Genomic DNA, 14,595 nt, shown 5'->3' with positions numbered 1-14,595 from the left:
TCCCTCATCCACATAGCCTAGGCCACATGCCTAACTGAAGCTCCAGCGTCAGTCTCTAGTAAACACACTCTAAAAGAGACAAACTATTCTAACCTGCGGTGGCTTAGGGAAACCGAAGACACATAGTAAAAAACCCCAAGCGGTAGAAACTCTGCTTAGTACTCCGCAAACATTTCAAAGAAAAGAGCGGCGGCCTAAACACCACTCTCACCATGAGAGGAGGCCCTAATTACATACATATGATACCATGAGCGGTGGCCTGCCTCGCGATATCTTGACCACCAAGGGAAAGCCAACACACGCTCACCTCTACAGCCCAGATCCTGGTGCTGCAATAAGCCACCTACAGGGGAAAACTTCAGTTAACTCCTCCTTCCTAATGGTTGCGTAAACCCACACTCTATACAGGGAACAAAGGTCTGTAAGAAATACATATTTTAGTGTTATCGCACAAAATAGACCACTCTCACCTGCGGCGTGTAGAGCGAAGACTCACCACACGGTTCTCATATGACCGCGGTGTTCTACCGCCCTTGCATGCCTGAAAGGGGCGCTCTCACTGATCAAGCCAAGGCGGGCCGCCCCAGGCCTGATGTAAGAAACGCCTAGAGAAACGCTCTATGAAGAAAAACTATGAGGGATCCCTCTTCCTACGGGAGACCGGCCTCTTCTGCGACCTACTCCTATGAGGGGGCGCACAAAAGGCAATACTGGTACTCTGGCCCTGTCTCCAGCCCTCGGGCCATGACGGGCCAGGCCCTCCCGCCTGCCTGGGCGCGAATCCGGATCTCAGCGGTGCCGAACGCGCCTTCGCCTCTCCAAACTTTTATTAAAAAGTTTGTAAGGCAAAACCGGCGAATCGTGGAGAAAGTTCTTTCCTTTCTCCACGATATCCGCCGAGTTCGACCACAGATGTCTCTCCGAGGCCACCATCGCCGCCTACGATCAGCCGATCGCGGCAGCTGCTTTGCTTGGTGGCACAGAGAGCTAGACCTGTGGTGCGGCGCAGTTCGACTACCGCATCAAGGGTTAAAAACCTACCCCTGATCGAGATCCCCCAGCAGATCTGCCTGGTACGCCTGAAACACCGCCATGGTGTGAAAAGCAGCACCAGCCTGACCTGCTGCCGTGTATGCCCTGCCATTAAAGCACAACGTGATTTAGAGAGGTAGATGGCAGAGTTTGAGCTCTCAGTGTTGATGCCCACAAAATGCGAGAAAAGTTCGCAAACTTTCCTCGCCAGTTGGTAGCATCAACACATATCCATATTCCCCTATCCCCTCGACATCAGCGAAGTTAAAACGCTGATGTCGATGAACATCGGGTCGAATATGGATTCTTCCATGCCCTCTCGATCTCTGTAAGAAGATCAGGAAGGAATGGAAGGCTCATCTGAGCTGATGGTTTACGTGCCAAGGAGAAATTGATCGTGCAATCTATCACGAGCGATCTCTCCTCTAAAGCGCCAACATGGCAGCCGCAGCCTGCCTGCAGCGTGTTCCATAACATTCATCAGCTCAGCATACACGGTCAGGGTGGCTGAGAGGGTTCATACCACTCTCACCAGCCATCCCTAAGAGCACTTGCTGATTAGTCTCGTTAGCCGCCAGATCGTCTGAGAGGAAAATAACCTCTCGCGACGATCGGCGAGCTGCATCTGAGAACCCATGATGCATGCAGCGCTCAGCATGAGCGGGACAGCATCATCCAGCCCCAGATGCCAAACTCTCTTCCCTCAAGAAGAAAGCCAGACTAGAGTGGAGCGATATCAGATTGAAAACCGCTCACACTTACACACAAACAACTTCAAATGAACTGACTGTGCATGCTCTTGATCCCAGGCAGTAAATACACACTTGTGTGTATTAAGTATTGAATTTGTATTACCTTAACTCGTATAGCACTTCAAACAGACAGTCCCTGAAGACGAGAAAGATGTGTATGTGTTGGCACAGCGCCCTTATATACTTCCGGGTCGCATAGTGATGACGTCATGGGTTGTCGTCGGTCAAAAGGATTGACGTGATTCGATAGTAGCTTCAGACACCTGTCACGCTGGAGGCGTTCCCCATAGCGTCAGCTAGACGCAGCGAGAGTTCCCTTTCGAAAGGGAACTGTAATTGTAGTGTCTATTCTCTAACTGAACAAAATTATTTTATTACTATGAATATCAAAACGACGGTGGGGCGGTGCCGCAGCCATGGCTTTGGGAGTGGCCTCGTAGGGCAGCGAAGCAAGTGCATTCTGGGAGTTGTTGTCTTTCATCCACATGAGACAAAAATACATTTTCTGTCTTTTCTCAGTCTAGAAGGCACCAAATTCAAAAATAATTTTACATTTCTACTACATAAATTACGAAGTTTACAGTTTTTCTCGATTGTTTACACACATTTTCTGAAAGCATGCCTCATATTCTCAGAACTCTACACACAAATCCAAAAACACACACACAATGGGCAAAACCCCTCAATTCTCCTGCAAAATGCAACTTTACATTCAAAACAATATTATTTATTTTCAAAATGGAAATTTGTTTTCAAATGACACACACAAACCATCATATGAATAGACATTTATAAGAACCAGTTGAACACTGATGTGCTCAATGTAAAACACTATGATGACTGGAAAACACTTCTTCTCCTTTCATCATAATGACTTAGGTCTTTTTTGGTTCAGTGTTACACTTACAACAGACAGTACATACATAAGTGTGTTGTAAAATATTTGAGAATATTGTTTTCATACTCAGAACGCACAAATACACGGTAACAAATATATTTTATTTTTCCCACTAAAACAATGTACACAGTGTACATCCCAACCAACACAAAGTTGCACATACAGTGGTCTACATACAAAACAACAGAAGAATTTACTGTACATTTACAGTAAAAAAAAAAAAAAATGATTTAACTATGCTGCATCCTCTCTTCGGTTTCTCACCTGTTGCCCTTTGAATCAAAAGCTCTGTTTGCTAATTGTAAAACTGTGTGACGGGTGTTTGCCCATGTGAAGAGTCAGTGGGCATATTTGAATGGCAGTGTGTTCCTTGTGAAAACAAGAGATTTTCTGCATGAAAACTGTGCCAAATGCAGAGAATTGTGTGTAGTGTTTTGAAAAAAGTGTGTTTTAGAACTGCAATTTGAGTGTAAAGCAGGAATTGTGCTTGTAGTTTAGCAGAATTGGTTCAGGGGGTTGGTGCATGAGTTACATGTTGTGGTCATTGTGTCTCAAGGACCAGTATTTGTGTGTAAACAATTGAGAACAACTGTAAAGTTTCTTCCCAGCGCTGAAGTGCCCCTTTAAGATATATTTATAAGCATTAATGCTAAGGTTTACCTGTTACTAATATCATTAATGTTTATTAAGTGAATAGACTTAATATCGCTTCATTAAAAGAAATAAACAGTCTCTTTCAATTAGTGCTACTGGATCTTAGTGCTGCATTTGATACTCTTGACCACAACATTCTTTTGAATACACTCGAATATTAAGTTGGCATTAGTGGAATTGCATTAGCATGGTTCAAATCATACTTATATGACCGGTATTAATTTGCAGCAGTAAATGAAGAGGTCACAAGTTCAGTATGGAATACCGCAAGGCTCAGTACTAGGACCGTTGCTTTTTGCCCTGTACATGCTACCCTTGGGAGATATCATTAGGAAGCATGGTGCTAATGATACTCAGCTCTATATTTCTTTGGGCCTTGACGAAACATGCCAATTTACTAAATTAACTAAATTAATAGTTGATATAAAAAAATTGGATGACTAGTAATTTCCTATTAATAGTTTCCTATTAATTCTGAAATTTTGGTTTTAATTATTGAACCAAAAACCTCTGCACATAATAATCCTGGAATACTTTCTAACACTTGATGGATGCTCTGTCAAGTTTTCATTGTCAGTTAGGATTAAGAACATGGGTGTGCTCTTTGAAAACCAGTCTTTCATTTGAAAGTCACAGGCAGTAGCCAGGGTGAGTTGGGTCTTTTGTGATGCAACTGGCTTTCTTCTTTTGTCTGTCAATGATGTGAGTGGGGTGCCAGTTATTCGCTCTGCTGTCTTCCCCACCAATTGTAGGTCCCTCCTGTTTTTTGCAGTGCAGCTGCCATACCACACTATACAACCGTAGGTCAATACGTTCTCAAAAGTGGCATGGAAGAGAGAGCTGAGGACACACACCTGCAGTGCTCCCGTATTTAGCATTGAAGTTTAAGAAGTCCAGTATCCATGAGCTCAGTGAACTGTCCAAGCCCAGGTGCATACATTTTGGACTAGTTTGTGAGGAATGATGGTATTAAAGGCTGAGCTGAAGTCAACAAACAACACATATATCCTCACATATGTGTTTGAATGGTCCAGATGTTTGAGGGCTGCGCGAAGAGCTGTTATGACTGCGTCGTCTGTTGATCTGCTTATCTGATATGCGAACTGATGTTGATCCAGGTCAGCAGAGATGACAGCCTTTATATGAGTGAGAATCAGCAATCAAAATATTTCATAATGATGGGGGTTACTGGACAATAGTCATTCAGACAGTTCACTGCTATTTTCTTAGGAATTGGGACAATTATGGCTGACTTAAGGCAGGTGGGGGAACAGCAGACCATGAACAATGACAATAACACTAGTCTTAAATAATTTAATTTGTCTTGGGTCAGAAGTTTGTCTCCTTCCATATCAGGATTTGACTGATCTTAACTGGGATTTAGCAAACCATGTACCAGACAATTTAATTAATTAAAAATGCCAAGAGTGTCTTGCGGGACACTGATGCTGTATCATGAAATACCCAGTATACGCATTAGAAATAACACAAGTTCCATAATCATTTATGGGATGGTCCTTAAATGGTTCCAGGTCATACTTAGAAGGCAGAGGTTATTATGTGAGTATAGGTGACCATAAGTCTGAGTGGACATCCATGACATGCAGAGTCCCACTAGGGTCAATTCTTGCACCACTCCTATTCAACCTGTATATGCTGCCACTGAGTCAAATAATGAAAAATAACAAAATTGCTTACCACAGCTATGCTGATGACACCATGATCTACTTAGCACTATCAACTAATGACTGTAGCCCCATTGACTCCCTGTGCAAATGCATTGATGAAGTTAACAACTGGATGTGCCAAAACTATCTTCACTACATTTGGAAATAAATGAAATTCTTAAAGGTCCCATGGCATGAAATTGTCATTTTATGAGGTTTTTCAACATTAATATGAGTTCCCCTAGCCTGAATATTGTCCCCAAGTGGCTAGACATTTTGATCGTTGTAAACCGAGTTCTGGCTGTCTTTCTCTGCCTTTGAGAAAATGACAGGCCAGACTAGCCAATCTTGAAGTCTCCTGTTATGAAGTCAAAACAGGAACGGTTACCTCCCTTTCCTCCGCCCAGAGAATTTGGTTCACCCATGTGAGCGCTATATTTGTCCTCGGGAGATCATGGCTTGTGAACGAGTGAATGCTGGCAGTTTCTCAGTGTTTTGGATGTATAAATGAAAACAGAAGTCTTTTTTCAGTTCCTTCTGATCTGTGATCAGTGATTTCTGATGTGTAGCTAATTATTCAAGTTCACACAGAACTTTATTATTCATGCACACGCTGCGGCTTCTCTCTCTCTCTCCCGACAGAACGGTGTTTTCTATCTTGTGAGTCAGTGTTTTTGTATGTCCTCATCGCGTCTATCTGTTCTACATTGTGCATACAGTCATGAGTTTCTGCTCAACATCGGCAGACTCACATCTCTTTAGAGATAAACCTCACACACGCGAAGCTCGGGCTGCACTGGCCGGTCGGCCTTCAACATCACCGACCCCCAGTACTGCATCTGGCCCACAGTGGAGGCGCCATACGTGGCGCGAGATTAAGCAGAAGGGGGGTAAGCGTGAGCATATCCGGGCTAGCCAGCCTAGCCCACAATAAACTGGATTACATTCGATTACTGCTGTTGTGTCTTTGTTTGCGCTGTGTACTCAATGCGCGTCTCTGACGCTTTTCATATGATAGGAAAATATCTAAAAATAATGCTATAATCAACTCGTTCATATCGACAGCTGTAATGGTACATTGCATGTGTTACAAAGTTGGTAGAATAAGGATGAAGACGGACTCGGCGTGACTGGGACTCGTGTTTATTCAGAACTCTCAGATACAAACAAAATAAACTTGCGCTGACAGACAGCGCTCTCATAACTCAGTAGTTACTGTAAATAACTTTGTTAACAATCGCTCTGTCTCTGGTCCTTGATGTCCGGTTCGCGAACAAATCATTCTTTTGAACCGGTTCTTTTTAGTGAACCGAACCAGTTCACCAAATCGGACTGAATCGTTCTAAACGGTTCGCGTCTCCAGTCAGCACTGATCCATAATTTACTAGAGTTACTAACTTTCTGACAGCCCCTCCGACTAGAAATAAACTAATAACCTGTAGTATATGCTGTAACTAAAACAGTTCACTGAACTGAGACGTACTGACATAACTGATGAGAAGTGAACTCAGGTCCATCCGTCTCTCTGGCAGCAGGCTCTGCTCGTGCCTGGTAGACCTCGTTAAACCACGCCCCCTCCGCTACAAGATCTGATACTCATTTCAAATGCAAAGATGTCAGCCAATCACAACAGTGGGCGTTTTTACTGAAGTCTCACAGCAGACACGCCTCTTGAAACAGGGCATTCAGCCAGAGGGCAAACATCAGTATAGAAAAAATGCCTTTTATTTCTAAATTATGACATTTTATGATGTAAAAATCATACTAACAATATAAATACACCTCAGGAAACATTATAAAATAATAGAAAAATGCCATGCCATGGGACCTTTAAGGTGAACGTATATCTTGAGGCTAAAGGTCTAAAAACAAAACAATCAAGTCAGGAATCTTGGTGTGATTTTGGAGTCAGACCTGAGTTTCAGTTGTCATGTTAAAGCAATAACTAAAGCATACTATGATCTGAAAAATATCGCAAGAATTAGATGCTTTGTTTCCAGGCAAGACTTAGAGAAACTTGTTCATGCTTTCATAACCAGCAGGGTGGACTATTGTAATGGTCTTCTCACCGGCCTTTCCAAAAAGACCATTAGACAACTGCAGCTCATACAGAACGCTGCTGCCAGGATTCTGAGCAGAACCAGAAAATATGAACATATCACACCTGTCCTCAGGTCTTTACACTGGCTTCCAGTTACATTTAGGTAACTGATGTTTATAAATCACTCAATGGCCTAGGACCTCAATACATTGCAGATATGCTGATTAAATACAAACCCAACAGAAATACCAAGGGTCCATTCAAAGCAAGGAGAGTCTGTGTTTAGCTATTATGCCAGCTGCAGTTGGAACCAGCTTCCTGAACGGATCAGCTCTAACAGTAGCCACATTCAAATCCAGACTCAAAACACATCTGTTTAGCTATGCATTTACTGAATGAGCACAGTGCCACTGTACGTCCGACTGATTGCACCTTATCTTATCTATGTATCGTCTTTTTATTCTTTTTACAACTGTTTTAGTTTACCTTTGTTCTTATCTTTGGTTATATTTATTTTATCTATATATCATCATTTAATTATTTTTAATTCTCTTTACAAATGTATATTTCTATTTCTTATGCATCTGTTGATTATTATTTTTGGTTAGGGCTGTCTGACTGGAAGAGATTGGAAAAGGAGAGCAGTTTGCTTCGCTTCATTCCGCTTGTGAAGAGTGAGGCATAATTATACTAAGGGTTAATGGTATAAGAAGTCGCTGATAGCGTCGTTACAAGCTAAAAGCATAGGTAAAACGGTAGGGGAGGCCCTGCGGGGCATAGTAACGTCCCCTACAGGAGCCCGTTCTGGACCGACTTGTAAGGTCCAGGAGACATTGCAAACCTGCTCCATCTCTTCCATCTCAGATAGGGGTACCCCGAATTTAGAGAATCAGGCAATTAGGGATCTATTTATCATCATTTTTTTATTTTTTATTTTCTTTACAACTGTTTTAATTATCCTTGTTTTTATTTTTAATTTCATATACATTGTATTTTATTTCTTATGCATATGTTATCACTATTTTAATTCATTTTCTATGTAAAGCACTTTGAATTACCATCGTGTATGAAATGTGCTTTATAAATAAACTTGCCTTGCCTGATCAGATGACTTTTTTCAAGTAACTCGTCAAGTAGCGCATTACTTTTAAATGTACAACAAAATGTCAGAGTTACTTTTTCAAAGAAGTGATCAGTTGCATTGTTTTCTCAGTTATTGTCTGACGGCTCTCCTGTCCCCATGTTGAGAGAAATCAGGAGTAAAGATACTCTCATGGCAAAGTTCTGTGTTTAGGGGTAAAAACGTGTATATGTTAGTTTGCACAAGCTCTGCAATTCAGCACTCTAATGTCATGTTACGTTTATTTATACAGCACTTTATACAATATATTGCATTAAAGGAAGCAGCTTTACCATATTTCATCAGCTCATACTTACATCAAATTAAATAGAGTAAAGATTATGCGTATTTGGCGTGCTGTCCGGGGGAGGGCTCCGGGCTCGGAATTTTGGCCCGAACCCAGAGTATACCCCCCGTGATAGAGAGAGTCTAGAACTAGGCTGTATTGTATTATGGATTGTGTTGACGTCTTATAAGAGTTTAATAAATCAAAGTGAGGAGTTGAGGTGATGAAGGGATGCTAAAATAAAAATTGTCAACGAAAGACGGTAAATCTGCTGTATATCACTCTAAAAAAAATGTTCAATATGGCACCAAAAATGGTTCTTGGCTCGTATTCATACGGGAACCTTTTTAAGTGCTATATAGCACCAATTGTGGTGCTTCAGTGGTTCTTCATAGGTTCTTCACCGGTTCTTTGACTAAGATTCTATATAGCGCCACTAACTAACGCCACCGCTACCTTATACAGAACATGTTAAGATATGGTACTATATAGCACCAAAAGTGGTTCCTCTATGATTACGACGAAGAACCATTTTTGGTGCCATATAGAACCTTTTTTTTTTTAGAGTGTACACCTCTTATCATTGATTAAATTGATTAGCTTGATTCCAGTGTGTTTATGATTTCACTCGCGGACGAGTGCTAAGTACTACTCTTTGTAAAATTATGCTAAATTGTACTCCTTTTTCACAAGGGAAAACAAGGCACAGGGTGAAAAAAAAAATCAGTATATAACAGACTAAATGTCAAGTGCAGATCAGATGATGGCTGCAAATACACAAGGAACTATAAAGGAGTTAACAGACAATAAAAATTACCTATTAACCTATCTCAGCGGTTTGGCTACACCTCTTTCAACCTTTGCTCAAGAGCTCAAGATGCTTCCGTTGTGATGCGCACTCCGCACTTTTCCAATATGATACAAAAATAATCAATAACGCTGAATTATTGGATTGTACCAAGTATCCGGTATGTATAAAAACATTATGATTTATTTTACTGTTATTTCAATGGGTTTTTTGACTGTAATGTATTTATTTTCAATTGATCACATGACGGTCATATGACTATTGCATAGCATTGTACTTGACTTACACATCCTTGTATTTAAGCATTAATGCTACAGTAACAGTAGAGTTGTTATTGTATTTTTACCAAACGGACTAAGTTAAACAAGATGTACTGTTTTATCATGGGAGATCACTCTGACAGGACTGTGATATGACAGACTACGGGTGATTTATGGAAACAACAAAAATAATCATAATATGAAAATTATTTTATTTCTTCTAGATAGGGCATCATGGGGAATATCATGCACCACAGAGTTAATGTGGTTCTAATTACATATTTGGTTATGGCAATGTCTGCACATGAATGTCTGACTCAAGAAAAACAAGCAGCTTTTTCATCAGAACTTCAACCCTTGGAAAGTTCTTCAGATGCCCAGCATAAGGACAAAACTGACATACTTGGCCCAAATGGTTAGTGCAAACATTTAATGTCCCACAATGTGTTCATTAGCATAACATTTCTCAATAGTGAATTGAAAACAGTAACGAACATTATGCCTTAATCACTTTTTAGCCCTAACAAACATACAACATGCATCCCGTATATTCATGTCAGTTATGTTTACTCCAAAAATTTACCCCTTAAATGTGGTATTTTTTGCATTTTAACAGAATTTTTGGTTTGTTGACATATTATGTAACAAAAGCCACTTTTATGGTTTCCTATATGATGTCTATGAAAAAAATATATATTTTTATTTATTCATTTATTTTTAAAAAATCCCTTAAATCCCCCCAAAACTGCAAAAATAGAGTTAAACATTAATAAAGGGAGCTATATTATATTTGTTTAAAATTACATTATGTTACAAAATCACATTTTATTGTCTGGGGACCAATACATTATATTATATTACAAAATATTATATTATATTATATTATATTATATTATATTATATTATATTATATTATATTATATTATATTAATTATATTATATTATTATATTATATTATATTATATTATATTATATTATATTATATTATATTATATTATATTATGTTATATTATATTATATTATATTATATTATATTATATTATATTATATTATATTATTTGCTCCATACATACTATGTAATACTGCAGCTTCATTCTTTGGTTACACATTACAAGTGTAATTCATGTTGAACACACTATGTTAATGGCTTTAATGACGGAATCTGAAAAGACAATGTTAGTAAGTGAAAGTATCAAATTAGGTCTTGTGGTCTAAGGAAAGTCCTCAAACTTAATTTGTGTGTGTGTGTGTGTGTGTGTGTGTGTGTGTGTGTGTGTGTGTGTGTGTGTGTGTGTGTGTGTGTGTGTGTGTGTGTGTGTGTGTGTGTGTGTGTGTGTGGACTGGTAATCCTTACGTCATGCGGACAAAATGTCCCCACAAAGATGGCAATATCCGAAATCCTTGTCCTTGTGGGGACATTTGCTGGTCCCCATGAGGAAAACATCTTATAAATCAGACAAAGTGATGTTTTTTGAAAATGTAAAAATGCAGAATGTCTCCTGTGATGGGTAGGTTTAGGGGCAGGGGCAGTGTAGGGGGATAGAATATACATTTTATACAGTATAAAAACCATTACGCCTATGGAAAGTCCCCATAAAACATGAAAACCCAATGTGTGTGTGTGTGTGTGTGTGTGTGTGTGTGTGTGTGTGTGTGTGTGTGTGTGTGTGTGTGTGTGTGTGTGTGTGTTGTAAGGATTCTGTCCATAGAGTTTTTTTGTTGTTGTTGTTATGAGCTGTGAGTTTTGTTTTGAATTTAATCTACAACATTCATTTAAATATGCAGAAACTTGATCTGAATCAAGCTCTAAAATAATAATGGCCAATTTCTCTATTCCATTATGATTAATTCTATGGTTTTGTAAATTCATAGAGACACATGTGTCAGCCACAGAATCAACAGGAGTCGCTGAAGGTCACTCCTTCTGGCCTGCTGTGCTCGGTGCTTTGACAACAGTTTTCTCCATCGGACTCCTCATAGCACTAGCTGTGAGATACCGTTTCTTCCGATGGTGCCTGGGCGGAAACCGTCACGCTTTATTACAGGAGGGAGAAACAGCCAGCCAGTTCAGCCAAGCCGGAGCTCTGGAGGAAGAAATCCCAGTGCGTGGCATGAGGGGTCGAATGATACATAGTGGAGAAAGTTCAGATGATGATGATGGCTTCATCGAAGACAACTACATCCAGGCAAGTGTGAGAGAGGAAGAAGAGGAAGAGGAAGAGGAGAACCAACAGGAAGATGCTGACAACAGTGATGATGAACTGCTCGTTCCAGAAATTATATAACCTGTTTTTGTCCGTGTCCTGGGTTGTTCCCATAGCCTATAAAGTTTGGAGTTATGACATGTTTTTTTTTTTATTCATGTTTTTTTTAAAACCCAAAATGTAGTAAATTGATGACAGTAAATACATTTATATTTGTACAAATTTCTATTTTAAATAAATTGTGTTCTTCCTTATACATTCTAGCAGTCAGTTTATTAAAGCAATATTCTGGGTATGTTAAGTTTAATCAACAGCATGTATATGAAATAATGCTCATACCTCCTTTTGTTTAAAAGAAGCAAAAATCTGGTAGTTACAATAGATGTGAATGGCCAGTAGCAGAAGCCTACATTAAAGTTCCATGAAACAGAAGTTACAATACAGTCTTTTCCTCCCTGTTTTGACATATATTCGAGTGAAATGTCTTATCAAACAAGACAAATGTAGGGCGGGATTTTGACTTTGTCCATTGAGAATTGATTGGATACTTGTGGTTCCCTTTCGAAAGGGAACTCGCGCTGCGTCAGCTTGACGTTACGGGGAACGCCTCCAGCGTGACTGGTGCCTGAAATCACAATGAAAAAACTTCAATCCTATTGACCGGCGACAGCCTATGATGTCATCAAGGTGCGACCAGGAAGTATATAAGGGCGCCTTGCCAGCATGACAGTATCTCTTCGTCTTCAGGGACTGTTTTGCCTGTCTTCACGTGAAACGTCTACAAGAAGGATAACAATGAAGTGTGCTGAGAACGCCACTTCTGCAGGTGTGTTTTGAATGTGTATCTTGCGCTTTGGATACACACACACTTTGCGTTTACTGTCTGGGAGAAGAGCATGCATGAGAGGTTTGCGAACCTCTTGTGAAAGTATTTGTGAGCGTTGTCCTCTGGAAACGCTCCGCTCTCGGTGGGACCTCTTCTCGAGGGGAGAGGGTTCAGCATCTGGGAAAGACCACGCTCAAGCTGAGGCTGAGCGGCGTCTGAAATGCACTTCCCAGATGGATCTGGCTCGTCGCTTGGAGACAGTTATGGTTCTTGAGGACGATCCAGATCGCGAGAGGCTCGAGCAGAGGATGGGTGAGTCAGTTAAAGATGCTGAAGCTTTTCAAACCATCCTGTCCCATGTACGGGGAGTTGCTGGAAGTCATGGAACGCGCTGCGGGTAGACTGCAGCTGCCTTGCGGCGCGTGAGGAGAAAGGCTGAGCGTCCAAACAGTTCGGACGATCGGTTTCTCTCCGCCCATGACCTCCCAACTCCTGGGAGTCTTCCATTCTTTCCAGATCTCCATCAGCAGATCTCGAGGGAATGGAAGAAACCATACTCAGCCCCGCATCTGTCGACATCGGCGAGCTAGATGTCGCTGATGTCGAGGGACTGCCTGGCTGGGTATGTGTCGATGCCGCCCGTGGACGAGATGTTATGTTTATCTCGCCTCTGGGCGGCCTGCGACACTGTGGCTCCCACCCTGCCGGTCTAATGCCTGAATGGCAGGGCGTACATGTCAGTGGGTCACGCTGCGGCGGCTTGCACACCACAGCTGTGTTGCAGGCTTACCAGGCAGACCTGCTGAGGGACCTCGATCAGGGGGAGGGACCCCCTGAGGCGGTAGTCGAGTCGCGCTGGACCGCGGTTTTCGCTCTCCGGGCCACCGTACACATAGCGCCGATGGCGGCAACGGTGGCCACGGAGAGACATCTGTGGTTTAGCCGTTTGGACATCGGGGAGAAAGAAGTCCTTTCTCCTGGATGCCCCGGTTTTTGCAGTCCGAACCTTTTCGACACCTCCGTAGAGGCGGTGGTGGGAAGGTTCGGAGAGGCAAAGGCGTGCTCGGCAGCATTTAGAACATGCATCCCGCTGAGGTCCGGGACCACGCCCAGGCAGTCGGGTGTCCCCGGCCCGTTCCAGTCTGAGGGCTGGAGATGGGAACAGCAAGCCAGCGTCGCCTCTCGAGCGCCCCGCCGCGGAGGATTGGGGCGCAGGGGAGGCGGGACACCCGCAACAGGAGGAGGAAGGAAGCCGGGGCTGGTAACCGGAACCAGCGCAGGCAGCGGACTCCGCCCTCGAGGACGCGGAGATGAACGCTGCCTTTTTCCCTTCCTCTGGTTTTTCCCCCGGGCGCTTTTACATCAGGCCGGTGGCCTATGATGAGCAGAAAATGTAAGATTCTGCCGGCTCGCCTGGCTAGTTTGGTGAAAGCGCCCCCCTCAGGATGGCGGGCGGATACTAGCTCGATGGCTGGGTTGAAGCACCGCGAGGAGTGATTGGTAAGTCCCCCTCTATGAGGGCGAAACATTTTCAAAACTATGTTTTTCAGGACTTTTTGACCGTCGCTCCCCTGAGGGGTTGCTTGGGGAAATTTTGGATCATCGAGGGATTTCGCAGGGCCTGCAGCTCCCCGTGAGTAACCTAAGAACGATCTTCTTTGCAACATTATGTGGTTGTCTGTGAATGCCTCACTTTTGCTAGTAGAGTCTTGCTGCCTCTCCGTGTTATTTTTCCCACTATGTGGGTGTTTAATTTGCGCTCTTGCCCAAGGGCTTGTAGTGTAGAGGGCTAGCTGTGTTTTCCTAGCGTAAAAGTGGGAAGTAGCTGAAGACCGGGTACGCGCTAATGCGCGAGCTGTAGTAAGATCTGCGCCCAGCTCTGCGGGGCTTTGGGAAAAGGGGTTTCGGGGCCTCAGTGTGTTATATTAGAGGTAATAATATTTCTTTCCCGAGCCCTGAGTAGATCTAGTGCGGTATGCCGCACCACTTGGCCTAGGCTTTGTCAAGGATGGGGGCGTTCCCTTTTAATGAAGGTTGTTCGCCCCTG

Source organism: Gobio gobio (assembly GCF_949357685.1).
Source record: "Gobio gobio genome assembly, chromosome: 6".
NCBI classification, from domain to species: domain Eukaryota; kingdom Metazoa; phylum Chordata; class Actinopteri; order Cypriniformes; family Gobionidae; genus Gobio; species Gobio gobio.
Note: the sequence above shows the minus strand (reverse complement) of the source record.